Genomic DNA, 4743 nt, shown 5'->3' with positions numbered 1-4743 from the left:
CCAGTGATGTCTCTACCTACAGTCTTCCATGCAAGACCCCCTCGTCGTTTACAAGGACATGAAAATGTGTTTGCTGGACCCAGTGAGGAGAGAAATTCCTCTGCACTCTCTACTCTAATGGGTTTACAGGTAGGCCAGGGGCAAAATGAACTCCTGAGTAGGAACCTGGAGTCTTTGTTGATGCAAGCTGTACCACTGGATTTCAATTAGCCAGGAGGCTTTTGGAAGGCAAGCCCAGGGCATGGACAACTCACAAGAGTGGAGGCCCCAAAAGCTCCCCAATTCTGCCCCTAGCAACAGAGGCTTCCTGTAGCCAAGTCTGTCTCTGATTTGCAGGTGGGTAAGTTAAATTCACACAGTCTCAGCCATGACTCTTAGAATGGGTTCTCCATTGCCCTAACCAGAAAGGCCCCAGAACGTTTGTCTCCAATGATCAAGGTCTGCCAACTGCTGAAGTTTCACCTTTTGCTTTGCCATCACATGAACCTAATGCTCTACAATTTACTCTGCCCTTTCATGATCAAATATTGCCCCTGGTACAATCAGGGATACAGTAGAATTGTGCAGGACCAAAGGAAATAAGGACAGGTCTGGGAGAAGAGAGCGGGATAGATCAAAGAATCTTGAAACCCTCGGGTTGGTGATTCTGGATTTGTGGTGCTGTGGGAGACAGGGCAAATATTTCCGTGACAAATGGAACTTCTGAATAGGAAGAAAAGGAAGAGGAGAAAAAGAAAGATACCCTCTGGGGCATCCAGTGCCACCAGAATAATGATCACCGAACAGAGTGAAAAGGAGGGCACCAGGAAATCGGCCGAGAAAGTGTGGTTATACAATAAAATTAAAGCCAAGGTTGTCCCCCTTTGCATTTCCTGTCCTCCCAGCCCCTCCCATTTAGATCATACCCATCTTTTCTCATGTGGAAAAAGAGTTCACTTGACTCTCCTTTGCAGACTTGGAGTCGGCCTCTTTTCTTTGCCCTCAGGCTCTGAAGGCCTCTACAGCAGTGCGTGGAGCAAAAGAGAGACGGCATCGCCCCCTCGTGGCGCAAGGCCAATCTCTGTGGTATTCTGGATGCTTTCCCGGGCTGCCCAGGCAGGGGCACCCTGTGGGAGTGGAAATGCTGTCCTCAGAACCTCTGGCTGTTGAATGACTTGTGTCTTGTCAGAATGGTGAGATCCCTGAATGCCATCACTTTGTTGCTTCTACCCTCTCCATCGATGTTCACACAGATCAGCTCAGCTAGACCTGTCTGCAGTGTGTTTTGAAAACAGGTTACCCCTGCAAGAAAACTCCTGGTTTAGTAAAACAGCACATCAGGGCTAGAGCAGAAAAGAATTCTGCTGTCTTTGTTTCCATTTCAGTCCATTCTGCCAAGTTGAAGCAGACTGATTTTCATTCATCTTAAATCCCCCCAAAATATTTTTTAAAAATAAACCTCTCGAACCAAACACCATCACATGTGTACCCTAAGGAATAATGAGTCACCTTTTCAGGCAACGGAAAGAAAGGACCAGAGAATTGCTGTCAAGCCTAGGGTGGGTGGAAGAGGCAGGGAATTAATTTTGTTGAGTAGATAAAGATCTGGGCCTCAATCCCAAAAGCCCCGATTGGGGCATCAGGCCTACAGCGCCCCTGTCAGTGCTGTCCCCACTGAGCTTCGCTCCCTGCTGTCCCTGGAGCCTAGGCAGGCAAACAGTCATCCTTCTGCACTGTCTCTCTGGGATAGCCGGAGCCTTTGCCCCCATCGCGAGGTCACCCTCTCCCAGCACCTCCTCTGCCTCTGGTAAGAGGAGGTAAAAGGAAGGTGGACACAGGAGGGCCATGAGAGCATAGATGAAGCTGCCCCTACATCAGAGTGCAGAGGCTGGAGTCTAGCCCCATCTTGGCCAAAACTGAAGCAGGGAGTGAGAGAGGCAAAAACGAGGAGCCAGCCTGTTTCCATAGATACGGATTTCAGTTGCATTTTATGACAGCCGTGCCAGGCTGCCTGGAGAGGCATTGTTTGGATGCCTAGGGACCCGCTCAGAAGGAAAATGAAGTAAGAAGCAATTTTTTAAAAATTCAAGTGGTTTCCCTCCCACTTTCAGGTTGAGATCCACCCTCTGCCCTCTGGCCTTCCGGCAGAGGTCATCCCTGGTATGACACTTGCCTTTAGTGCAGCCTGGGCAAATCTAGACCCTCCAACCCCAGGCCTCGAAGATCACAGTCAAAATGATTCTTAGAAGCAAGCCTGCTTTCCCTGGAGCCTGGCCAGTTAAACAGCCATCCTTCTGCACTGTCTCTCTGGGACAGCCTGAGCTTTTGCCCCCATCCCGAGGTCCTCCTCTCCCAGCACTGCTAGTGCTTCTCTAACGGCTGCTCTGTGGCTAAAGGAGTTTCAATTTCTCAGCCCCTGGTGACCTCTTGTGAGGGCTGCCACTGGGGCTTTGAGAGAAGGAGGCTCACCTGGTCTCCTGCCGGGGGCTCAGCCTGCAGCTTGGGAAGGACTCCCCTCACTCCTAGATTCAAAACACTCATTTTCCTTTCCCACTCCTACATCTTCATCTCCTACCACCTCATCTAGGTGGTGCCCTTCTCTCTAATCATCACTCATTCATTTCTCAAAACCCATTGAGTTCTTTCATTTGCCAGGCCTTTATAAAAGAGATGTGAATAAGAGACTTTCCCTGTACTCAGAAATCTCACAGACTAGTGGGGGATGCAGACACAGAAGTGAACTACTAGAAAACAACTTAGATAGGGTCACATAAGAAGTCCTGGGGAAGTTAAAGCCCAAACTGAGCCTCAATGGATGAGTCAGTTAGGGAAGAGGAGATTCACAATAGAGGGGACTGCATAGGCAGAGGCATAGAGGCAAGAAACAGGGTGATGTTCATAAGAAACTCAGTAGATGGTAGGTGCTGAGAGCCAGTGCAAAGCTATGAGTGGCAAGAGATGGGCTGGCGTAATTGGCAGTCATCAGACAGCCGAGGGCCCTATATGCCATACTAAAGGCCCCAAACTTCATCCTGCAGTGGTTCTTCAGCCGTGGCTCACGGAGTTCCAGGGCTCCACTGTGGTGCTTCAGGGGCAGGACTAGGGGCCTCTCACTCTCAACCTGAGTGATTTTTTTTTTTTTTCTTAGTCAGAGTTTCGCTCTAACCTCAAGTGATCCGCCCACCTCAGCCTCCCAAAGTGCTAGGATTACAGGCGTGAGCCACCACACCCAGCCCTGAGTGAATTATTTTATATGTACTTGCATAGGTGACAACAAGCTACAGAGAGATTTAAGTCTGGGAAGGACGTGATCAAAGAGGCATGTATGGGAAGGACATGATCAAACGACATTTCAAAGAGACCACTCTGGTTTCCAGGCCTCACTTCCAACCGTTCCTCAGGGCAGTCTACTGCCCAAGAAAATTTCTGATGGTGATAAATGATTTACAGCAAAAATGAAGACTTCTTCAGTACATCTGTGATAATTATTTCCAAACTTACTTCATCCAGACAGAAGAAAATGAAGTGGGATCCCTTTCCCTTAGACTTCAGAGCCGTTTTCGCCAACTGGCTGTGCTGATCGTGCCACCTAGTGGTAGGAGTGCAGCATGACTCCAAAAGGAAACAAGCTTGCGTTTCTTTATAAAAATCTGTATTATCTTATTTAATCCTCAAAACACCTTGGCAAAGTATGTCTCATTATTATACCCATGTTACAGGCCATAAAACTGAGAGATGGGCAGAAAACAATACTTGTTTTGAGTCCCCTGTGGGTTAGGAGCTATGTCGGCTAATGTACATGAGACTGGCATTATCCCCACTTACAAGATGGACAAACTGAAGACCTTGGTGACTGAGAGACCAACTAGATTAAGCCACAGACACTGAGGTTTTCCTGCTTCCAGGTCTAGATTCACCCCAAAGAATCAGGTCAGATTCAAATCTCTAACTTGAACTTAAAAGAAACCAAGTAGTAAAGAATGAGGAAAGAGGCAAGCCTTTGTGAAATTCAGAGTAACCGGCACAGACAGACCACAGCTACTTCTTTGTCATGAATGGCAACCAAAGCGCAGTTGTAGATTAGATCCTAGAATAATTATGGGAAGAATAATTACCACTGGAATATGCAAATTATAGGAATCTGAGAGCCTAAAGCCAATCAGATGCCCAGCAAGTACGTTTCTTAAGAGTGAGTGGCTGTTTTCTGTGGAACAGAGCATCGCTTAGAGCCAGGAAAAGCTGATAATTGTGGTTTGAATGGAACCTTAATTCCACATCTGAAACCTTAATTCCTCTGTGCCATGTAATGTAGCATATTCCCAGGTTCCAGGAATTATGATGCTGACATCTTTGCCGGCCATGATTCTGTCTTTCACATACATTGAGACCAAAGAGACCAAGTACCTGTAAGAGGACCAACCCAGACAGGCTGTGGCAATGACGGTGTTGCTTCTGAGCGAGAAGTTACAGTCCCAAGAAAGGGTAATGACAGCCTTAGATATATATAAAAGAGACAAACAATTTCCAAAACAAAAAGCAAAGACAAAAAGAAAAATAAAAAAGCTCTCTCTCCATAAAATGGTAGAAAATATGCCTATAAAGGAGAAAAACAGGCCTGGGTGTGGTGGCTTACGACTGTAACCCCAGCACTTTGGGAGTCTGAGGCGGGCAGATGACCTGAGGTCACAAGCTCGAGACCAACCCAGCCAATATGGCAAAACCCCATCTCTACTAAAAATACAAAAATTAGCTGGGTGTGGTGGC

This window comes from Mandrillus leucophaeus, unplaced genomic scaffold (genome assembly GCF_000951045.1).
Source record: "Mandrillus leucophaeus isolate KB7577 unplaced genomic scaffold, Mleu.le_1.0 Scaffold457, whole genome shotgun sequence".
Classification (NCBI taxonomy): Eukaryota; Metazoa; Chordata; class Mammalia; order Primates; family Cercopithecidae; genus Mandrillus; species Mandrillus leucophaeus.
This window is presented reverse-complemented; position numbering follows the sequence as displayed.